The following is an 11,248-nucleotide window of genomic DNA, read 5'->3' as shown; positions in this document are numbered from 1 at the left end:
TAAAGACAAAACAACTGCAGACTGTAATGGAATTAATATGACGATGATAAAAAAGGTCATTGATTCCATTGTCGACCCGCTAACCTACATTTGCAATTTATCCTTTCAAACAGGAGCATTTCCACACAAAATCAAAATAGCTAAAGTAATTCCATTACACAAGTCAGGGACAATCATCAACGAACAAATTACAGGCCAGTGTCTTTACTCTGCTATGTCTCAAAAATACTCAAAAAAGTATTCCTCACAATGCTGAGAAACATAAACTAATGTCTGACGACTACTATGGCAAAAAATAAATCAACAACCATGGCAATTATGCAACTAACTGAAGAAATTATAAATGGCACAGATAATAAAGAGTTAACAGGAATGTTTATCGACCTGAAAAAGGATTTTGACACATAATATTTTATGAACAATAGTGACAACTGGCATTAAATTGGTTAAACAGTTACATTAAAAACAGACAGCAGTTCCTACAACTAGAAGAACCATCCCTGCTAAATTTAAGCAGTGGAGTACCACAAGGGTCAAAATTAGGTCCAAAACTGTTCATCCTGTATCTAAATGACATTCACATGTTATACTTGTCTGCTCATGTGCTGGGTGACTGGGTCACTGGCGCTTACTTAGCTACTGTTGGGCAAGGGGGGAGTACACAGATGGTTTGTCCTCCAAATCCTCCACATCGGTGACTGACCCTTCTCAGTGAACGGGGTCGCTGCAGTGGGATCTCCTGAGTCTGACTCTTTTGATCGGATGTGGGGGGTTCTGTGGTAGTGTTCTCCGTGAACTTGGGTTGGGGGGTCGCCGATGTGGACATGTCCCCAAAATATCGTTTCCCCACTTCAGGACAAAGCCAGGTCTCTACATTCTATCATTTTATCACTTTTTTATTTATTTATTTATTTTTTGATGTGTGTGGGTGTGTGTTTTTGCGGGGGGGGGGGGGGGGGGGGGGTTGTCGCACGGTTTGTCTTGTCATCTTGTTTTTAAATTTTATTGTATATTATGCACAGCACTTGTCACTGAGTGACATGTGTTGTTGAAAAAGTGCTATATAAATAAAGGTTGATTTGATTTGATTTGATTTGTTAGTCCATTTCAGGGCCACAGAGACACATAACCACACACACTAAGATACAACCTATGTGAAGCATTTTTTGACACATGGTACAGACTCATCCAGGATCTGAACCAGAACCTTTTCACTGTGAAGCGACACTGCAAACCGCTGTGTAGTCACGCGTATGTGTGAGCTTCTTTACCATTTAACAATTTTTCATGCATGTTGGACCGTAAGGTGGTTTGTGTGGAGACATGGATAAGAAGGGGAGGGTTTGAATTCTGAGACCCTATTTCTTTTGAAAAAAAAAGGGGGTTTAAAAACTACTTTCCACTGTTTTCATTGCGAGCTGGATGGCAGACACTTGGAGAAAGGCGGGGTTTGAAGACCAGTGCTTTTTGTGTGTGTGTTGAAGATCTCCAAACCAAAGACTGTTCCACACGGAAGAACCACATCCACCGCTTCCATTCCTGCACCGAGCAACAGAACATGCTCACAAATCTGCACCATTTGTACTTATTTTTTTCAAACTTTGCGCTGGTTTAATGATCACCTAAGCCACTGATGTGACATTAACAGATCTTTATGCGTGTGTGCGGTCTGCACAGCACTCAGCAGTTACTGCCTCTATCTCCCTGCAGCGTAATCTCTTGATTTGTGGGATTGACCCCTCTTAATTCAATGAAAGAGAATCGCTGTGACAGCAACACCGAATGGATTTTCAATGCACTGCACCTGCTTTAATAAGTTTAAAGATGGCCGCCTCCTTCCACACACACACAGACACACACACACACACACACAGTGAAGGAATGGGACAATCACAGGAGCCTTTGGCCTCGTCCAAACCAAATCAAGTCATCGGACGGAATCAGACGCCCGGACTCTCCTCCTCTCTGTGGGGGGTGCTCGTCTTTTAATTGTGTGCGATTCTGATCAATGTGATTTTGTTGAGGCTGCGACCCATCAGTCTGTTGCTGTAGTCTGAGGTCTGCCCTTAAGGGGGCGCTCAGAACGATCACAAGATCCTGCTACAGAAGGTAACTTTTAAAGGATTTTTTTCTTTTTACCTCGACTTGGTTACAAAAACGGTTTCAGCCGCCATTGATTTATTTTATTTATGGCATCTGAATGAGCCTCCTGGGGGGGCCGGTAAAGCTTCAGTCTCAACTGGCCTTAAGGGTGGATACGGGCCGTTTGCAGGTTCAAAATGGGCAAACCTGTACACGGCACACAGACACAAAACATGAAAGTCGCAGACCGCTCAGTGGAGCTTTTTTCTATGCGCGTGCTACAGGCAATAGGTTGTAGCCAACAGGGGAAGTAGGTGAAATGCAGGTGTGTCAAACAAATGTTTCCTTTTTTAAGTTCCCCCTAAACCTGGAAACAAGTGATGCATGCGCTCCTTGCATGAAACCTGATGTTAGAAATGACTAAATTAGACAATCAGTTTGTAATTTGTGTGGACATCACCTGTATCACCTGCACACCCCTTGTGTGCGATGTTTACGTGAAGTCAGCAAGGAACTCACACCTCATTTATGACTACAGTGTGCTGTAAGGAAACCACTTACCACACGCACAACAATGGTACATTCCAATTTCATGATGTTCCTTGAGATTCCCATGCGTGCCTCTAGGAAACTGGGAATCACACCCGCGCTCCCCTTAAGATGAAGTCGCTCCCCTCTATGACCCTCCACTGACCCAGACCACCAAAAACCTGCAGAACCTGTACAGGTCGACCCCTGTTTGGTTGCACGTGTCAAAGATGTAAGTTAGTGGGCTACGTTTGCCTCTCAGTCACTTGCATAGTTGGTAGTTTAAATTTGAGTTCCTTTCATTCATTCATTCATTCATTCATTCATTCATTCATTCATTCATTCATTCATTCATTCATTCATTCATCTTCTAATCAATTTGTTCCCTTTCGGGGTCATGGTGAGACATTTCTATTATTAATTTTTTTGACATGTTTTTCTTTTTTTCTTTATTTTTGCTCGACTATATGTTTTCTTTTTTTTTAAACAGTTTCATTCTCATCATAAAAAGGCAGAATTTTTGCATACATATAAGAATGCAAATGCAGTTTATGCATCTGTGTTTTTCCTCTTTTTTTTGTTTAAACATGTTAGCTCATCGCACACTTGCTTTCACGGTAAAATACCATATGCAAAATAAATTACCTTTATTTTGAAGTGAATCTTTTAAAATGTGTAAAAACAGCAGATTTTTTCTAAATGGCTCTAAATGTGGATAATGATGTAGCAAAAACCCAATTCCTGCTTTCTTTTCTTTTTTTCTGTTCAAGCCTCTTAGTGACTATAAAGGGGAGGATAAATATGTTAAATTAATATGTTAAATTAATATGTCATAAATTCTGTGGAAGCCTGAAAGGTTCAGACAGACCTGCATGCGCCCTCTGGTGTTGGACTGAGTGAAAACTCAGATAAGAAGGATCCCCAAACACACACACAAAACTTGATTTAAAGCGGTCTCTGTGTCAAAAAGCCATTTTTTCTTCTCTTCCCCTGTTCTTCTAAAAGTATTGCTGCTCGCTTTTAATCCTGTAAAAATCAGCGCAGGAATTTCTCCGCCCAATAAAGCAGATGGATGTCCGGCAGAGCTGCGTTTTTCCTGCAGCGCTGCATCACTCAGCCGTGAGCCGTCCTTCATTGTTACACTTTATTTGACACTTTATCCACAACATGCAGAGCGGCCGCTTGTGGTAAAAGTGTTTCGTAAAGTTTTCATCAACCTCCTCAGCTCCCTGTTATTCATCCAGAGCAATAACCTGAGTGGACTTGTTTCCATAAAGTTGAAACGTTTGATTGGTGACTGTGATGATTGATGACCACAAAGAGCAAAGACTCCATTACAACCAAGGACTTCTACGTTTTCATTCAGAAAATTATTTTAAGCCCTAAAGATTATTAAATTCTTTCCAGAACTATCAACTTTAACATTTGACCCCTTGAGTTTTTACAAACACTAACCACTACAGACTACAAGAACAATGTATTTCTACACACAATCTAATTTTTTGTTATTTTGATGGCAATAGCACAACATTTTATATCCTGGAGTTATAAAAATCACTATCCTTGTATTATTCAGGAGAATAAAACCTTTTTTGTGATTCCATTTGAGTGAGGGGCCTTATTTTTGAGTTGTTTTTTTTTACTTACTTAGCATTTTTGCTGATGTGTTTCTGGCAATTTAATACGACGTTAGATTTGTTACAATGGTATTGTCCGTGTGTAAAAAGGTTTTGTACTTGTAGAATAAAATTGTCCATCCATGAAATGTTTTTTAACTAAAATGAGAGATTTTTGCATCTGTAAAACTGTTCGTAACCGTAGAAATAAAATTCTTAACAAAAAAATCTACAAAAAGGAGACGAGACAAAATGGTGGAAGATACTATCATGATTTTCCGAAACTAACAATAATCAATGCTTTTTTTTAGTTGCAGTGTCTTAATTAAAGACACCAATAACCATATTTTGTGTATCTTCCACCATTTTTCTCCTTCGTGTAGAATAAAGAAATGTTTATATTTGTTTTTCGTTTTCACCTGGCATGGATTTCATAAATCTGATCGGCTGGTCTGAGCAGCGCACCGATTGGCTGACATTGAAATGCTGCTGATTGGTTGATCCATAGAGAAGGAATACTTGTGTGTTGGGTTTTGTCGTGGGAGATCAATGCACGTGCACGTGCGCATACGTACGTACGGCTGACGTTTCACAGACGGACAAAGAATGTTTCAGGATGGACAATTTTTTTCTACAGTTTTGAAATCCTCATACAGACATACAAATTTTGCTATATTTACAAAACAGACACACAAACCTCTCTTTACAAATGCAGAACCTTTTCACACATGGACAATACTGTTGCAACCAATCTAACTTCAAAATGTGGGTCCCAAATGAATCTTTGACTTGGCTGAACCTCACAGATTCGGTCATTTAAAGACATTCCACTCTTCTGCATCATTCAGGATGAATGGCTCTGTCTCCAAAAGGGCCTTTCTGGTGTCTGGAGGATCGATTATCACATCCAAACATTGGTTTTGATCAAACCAATAGAAGCCATTTTTACATCAGCATTCTCCGGGTAAGATCATTCTCAGGCTAATGTAGAATCAGATCAATTTTGAGGTTTGGCCAGAACACGTCAGTCGGTCAGGTTTAGAATCCAAGCAAGTCTTTAATTCATCTCTCAAGTTCAAAGATGTTCATGTGATGGAAATAAAGCTGACTTCCTTTAGCAAAAACTAGTCTGTTTAAGAGTACTGCAAGTGTACTTGGTCTATACTACAAGTGAGGCAGTATAGTTTACTTTTTATATACTTTCTACAATGTAAACCATTCGATACTTTAAACCTTTTAGACATTCGAGATATTTTACTGTTTGTGTTTATCTTTGTTCTACACCTTTCCAAGCTTTTCTAGAAATCAGCACATTAAGAGCTAAAATCTAAAAATAAGGAAATAATTATTAAAATGAGTAAAAATCTATTCACTTGACAATAGAATATGTGAATTAGGATTTACAAACCCTTAAATTCTACCGTAATCTTTGGTTTAATTTTAAATATGTTTCTTTAAAGTTCAAATAATGTTGAAACTTTTGGGGAAATAATTGTAATAAAAAATGTAGACATATGTTCTAAGAATAAGTCATTGCAATAATTATCCTTCAAGTCAAAATATTCTGTATTATGTTAGGGAGCCGACAAACTGCTACAAAAACTGGATTTTATAAAACTATGACTTAAAAGTCCTGAGTTTAAGATTTTAGGGGGATTTTCTTAAAATGGGCCATTTGTACTGTAATAATATTTTTATTTTTTTCTCATTTTGTTCTAAAATGAGTAAATTCCACTTTTGTCACTGTGGTCAAATTAAACTATAATAAGGTTCACAAGAACTAAAAAAATACAATCATTTCCCTAAAACTAACAAAACAATACATTATAGTAGCTTTTTTTGCTGCACACTCAGATTGTTGTACTATCTTCCAGTCATTTATTTCAAAATATTACTGTTCTTTTTCTATTTTTAGGCTGCCTCTTTTTGCTGTGTAAATATTGTAAACTTAAAATGTTTAAATTGAGTTTAAAAAACTATTCAGTTAGTATACTTCCTCTGCTAAATGGTCCATAGTAAACTTGCTATACTTGTGCTCAAGTATACTTACTAATATAATCTTCAAGTGAAACATTTTCTTTAACCCTTGTGCCATCCTATGACCCCACCCTTACATTGACGTGTTCTCCCTACCATGACAAAGGTGGATAAAGGTGGAAAGATTTCATGTAATCCATGGACACCAGTGAAGATCACAAATCATTGAAGAAAAAAGGTTCAGAGCACTGTCTAGTGGGTCTAGATGACCCAACTCCCAATGTTAAAGTGCCCAGGATAGCACAACGGATAAAAGACAAAGAAATCTGCCGATGGGGTATGAAAAATGGTCTTACCCAAAATAATCATTTCAGGAAAACATTTCAGTTACTCTGACGTGTTTTTGACATGACATGTTTAGCTAAAACAGGCTTGAAGCCCATCATTTGTGCAGATTTGAATGTTTTGCTGGCCTGTGGATCAGCGTTCCGCCCGCTCAACAGCCGGGTTTGCTTTGCTTCCCCACCCCGGACCTTCCCCTCCACCCTCCGCTCCGTCAGGCCGGAGCTGGGCTGCAGGTCTACAGATCTCTGCGGTTGAACGCTGCAAGAGCTCCTTCTCATTAATCCTGAAGAGAAAGACTGGATTCCTGAGCTCAGGCCTCTTAGTGCTGAGAGCAGCCGTTCCACCGGCGCATTGATTTCTCCGGCCTTAGCTGTCCCTCCCGGCCGGCCAGCTCAGCACAGCCCCCCCTAATCAACAGAATATCATAATACCATTCAGGATGAATGTTAACTAGACAGCAGCTTCCAGCCGCTCCACAGATAACTGTGGTCATTCTGGTTAACCAGCAGTTTTCTTACAGTCGTTTATAGTGAACTTGGAGGTACAATGACCCCCCCCCCCCCCCCCACACACACACACACACACACACAAAACCATACATTTACTGCAGGGCATCACATAGAGGACAATTAACTGCAGCTTCATTCCAACCTGGTCTTTGGCTGCACAAAGAGCCTCTGATGACCTAAAGAAACATTTATTTAAAAAAAAACACAGCTCTGTTTCTCTGGAAGATTTCCTTCACTTGAACAGAAACTGCAAACCTCTACAGAATCACTTGTGCAGCGTCAAGTAAAATAAGTTTACCGCAATGCTGGTGTTATAACCAATCGAATAACAAAGCAAAAAAACAGCATTATGTGTTTGGTCAGATTTGTGCTTTTTAAGCAAATTTAGTGAAAAATAAGTAAGAAAAACCATGACAACAAAACAGACCAGATGAGACTTCAATTAAAAAGAAAGAGAAGTCCATTTTAAATGAACAGGTAAATAAATACAGAAGAAGTAGGTCAAATGGCACTATTGTCTGTATATGAGAACTGGACTGAGTGACGTCACCCATAGACCATGACTGACTTCCATCTTCAACCAAATGAAGTCGATTCAGTCGCCATTTGGACGTCCCCATGTTTGAGCCAGACGACGTCAGTAAGCAGTGGTAAAAAAAGTGTAAAAAAAAGCAAAAATAAAAGAAAATTGCCTTGTAGGTCAGGAAGTTATCAAAATTTTGTGGATGAGACACACAAAAAGAAAGAAATGCATCAAATGACAAAAAAGCACATTCTAAACTGAAAGAAAGACTGTCAAAGAGAAAAATCTGTCATTTACCTTCTCATGAGACTAAGACTGATATTCAGGAAATTTTCATTTCTACTAAAAAATATGTTGATAAATGAATCTACAGCTCTGGACAGGAAACAGAAACATTTAACATGTTTTTGCCCTCACTATTATTCTCCTGTGATGTAAAACAGACGGCTCCATCTAGTGGTGACTTAGGAGAGGTGCAACACAGAAACTGAAATCACTAATGATGAGCAAGCTTCTCAAAAACAAGCAATTCTTTGTAACCCTTGTGCTATCCTAGGCACTTTAACATTGGGAGTTGGGTCATCTAGACCCACTAGACAGTGCTCTGAACCTTTTTTCTTCAATGATTTGTGATCTTCACTGGTGTCCATGGATTACATGAAATCTTTCCACCTTTATCCACCTTTGTCATGGTAGGGAGAACACGTCAATGTAAGGGTGGGGTCATAGGATAGCACAAGGGGTAAAATAATTTTGAACTCACATCTAAACAGAAAACAATCAGATGTTTCGTTTTTAATGCTTGTTATTTTTTATGACAAAGAACGTGTTTGATGTCTGTGACTATAAGTGTTTAGTCACATCTGCCCTCACAGGTTAATATGGGCTGTCTTAGTCCATTGGGGGCCAAACTTTTTCTGCGGATTAGAATATTTTCAAGCCCCCCCCCACACTGACACAAACATACAAATCCTTTGTTTCTAAACTCCACTGGACTTTACTTAACATTGTAAGTCATACAAAATGGCAACTTCTTCCTGAACAAAACTAAAAAAAAAGACAAATCACCACTTCAATTATTAAAAGTGACACTGCATCATGTATCATAAAATTTTACCATGTAATGGTGTTCATGGCTTTCAACACATCTTCTTATAAACTCCATTCCTGCATGAAAGTGGCCTTTTACCCTTTACCAGCTCTATGAAGAAAATAATAAAATCCTGAACATTTAACTCTGCAAAAACTGCACCTTTAATGTCCACTTCTTTTCAGTGATTGGTGTGGGCTTGCTTCATGCTGCAGATCTTCTCAAATCGGGGCTGCAGCTGTGAGACTGCTTAGTTCATTTTCAATGTCCAGCTTTGATCTGTTTTTAGTCTTGATGGAGGCCACAGCAGAAAAACCTATCTCACATAGGTAAGATGTGGCAAATGGAAGGAGTGTGGCCAGAGCTCTTTTACCTAGCAGTGGGAAATCTTTCTCCACTCCAATCCAAAATGCAGCTAGTGTCTTAGACTGAAACTCCAGCCTTATTGTTGAATCAGAGGTGACATCAATGAACTGTTCATTCTTTGTAGTGCTGAATTCAGCAGGTGGTGTTGCACTGAAAGGGTCTCAGATCCAGTCATATTGTGTAGGATCCTGCACTGGGAAGTACCTCTGGAAATGCTTTTGGGGGGCAGAGATGTGAGCGTTCATGCATGGGATCACTGTGTTCTGCAGCTTGTTGACCTCAATGAATGACTTCAGGTTCTCAAAGGAGTCAATATTTCCCTCTGTAACTCGCTGCTCCCACATCTCAAGCTTTCTTGTGAATGATGTGATTTTATCTGCCAGATGTGGAAGGTGTGTGTTGCTGCCCTGCATCTGCAGATTTAGCTCATTAAGTTTTTGAAACATGTCACTGAGGTACGCAAGTTTCATGAGGAACTTGTTGTTGTTAAACTTGTGGGCAAGTTCATTTTCCTCCTCCTCCAAAAAGATGCGGATCTCATCCCGCAGTTCAAAGTCCCTGTATAAAACCTTCCCACGTGACAGCCATCGGGACTCGCTGTGAAACAGAACAGCTGTGTGGTCGGAGCCCATTTCCTCACACAGTGCAGAGAAAATGCATGCTTTGACAGGTCGTGTTTTAATGTAGTTCACTGTAGTGATGACATCCGTCATAACATCGTGCAGGTCGGGACTCAGCTGTTTAGACGCCAGCGCCTCTCGGTGTATCATACAGTGTGTCCACTGTGCGTTAGGGGAAAAGCGCTTGATGAGCGCTTGCAGCCCCCCTCTACTCCCAGCCATGGCCTGAGCCCCGTCTGTGCAGATCCCCACACAGTCCTCCCATTTCAGATCGGCCTCTCTCAAGTAAATGTCAATTATTTTAAACACTCCGTCTGCAGTGGCTCTGCTCGTCACTTGTTTGCAGAAAAGCAAATCAAATGTTATGCTGGTGAAGCCGAGTGCGAGATATGCCTCGTCATATTTTCTTGTCTTTGCTTTTGAAGTTGCTACATTTGGTGAAGATTCATCACCTGGTTTGGGTTTAGCTGGGGGTGCTGTCACAAACTTGTCCATGCTGTTATGCTAGCATTGTAACTAACCCGGGAAGCCAATGGAAAAAAGTCTGGTCTTTACCACAAAAATACTTCTTAACAAATAAAGTCAAAGAAATCTCTTTTAAAGTCCTACACAGATTTTATCCAGCAAAGCATTACTTAACTAAATTTAAGGCTGACATAAACACCAGCTGTACTTTCTGCCAGAAACTACCTGAAACCTGCTCTCATGTATTCTGGGGCCTGTTTCAGAAAGGAGGTTCAACCAACTCTGAGGTTAAACTTGAACTCTGAGTTGGTCAATCGAGAGATTAACAACTCTGAGTTTTCTGTTTCAGAGAAGCTGATCGGAGTTAGGTCAATCAACTCTGAGTGGACTGATTCGGAGGTGAGCGTCCGCACCGCGACTATAACAAGCCATTATCAATGGAGCGCAGATATTACGAGTCACCATGGCAACCGTGGAAAAAAGATTTTTCGCCAGCTGAACTTGACGTGCTGCTGCAGAGTTACAGTGAATATGAGCACATATTCCAGAAGCAAAGCAACACTGCTGCATCTGCAAAACAGAGACAGTTAGCGTTGGAAAACATAGCTGCTCAAGTTAATGCGTAAGTTTGCATTTAAATCATTGTTATAAAATATTGGCTGTAATAACTTTCTAAATAGCGTAAGGTGTGAAATAAAAAATGGCGATATTTAGGTGTACTTTTGAAGTGTTATTCCTGGTGTAAGTGCATGAAATGCTGCATAGTGTACAGAACCAATCTGGGGGAAATGCCTTTAACTTAACGTCGGTAATGTTTAGAGGACTTTTTTGTTAACCTTCCCCTCTTGCAAACTTTGGTCAGTTTAATATTAATACATGCAATTGTGTTTTTAAAAGTGAACTTTTTTCTACCCTTGTATTGATCAAGTGGTATAGGTTTATATGGGAATAAGAAAGTAAGCAGTGCTAGCAAATTGTGTTTCCAGAAAGTAATTGTTACATTAATCTAATTCAATGTCCCTGATTTCATTTTCATGTTGATGCAATCCTGCAGGAATTAAAAGAACATGGCAGCAGCTAAAATTAAGTATAAAAACATCATTCAATCAGGTCAAATTTGAGCATGT

Source organism: Oryzias latipes, chromosome 7, assembly GCF_053564925.1.
Source record: "Oryzias latipes strain Hd-rR chromosome 7, Olatipes_Hd-rR_3.1".
NCBI lineage: Eukaryota > Metazoa > Chordata > Actinopteri > Beloniformes > Adrianichthyidae > Oryzias > Oryzias latipes.
Note: the sequence above shows the minus strand (reverse complement) of the source record.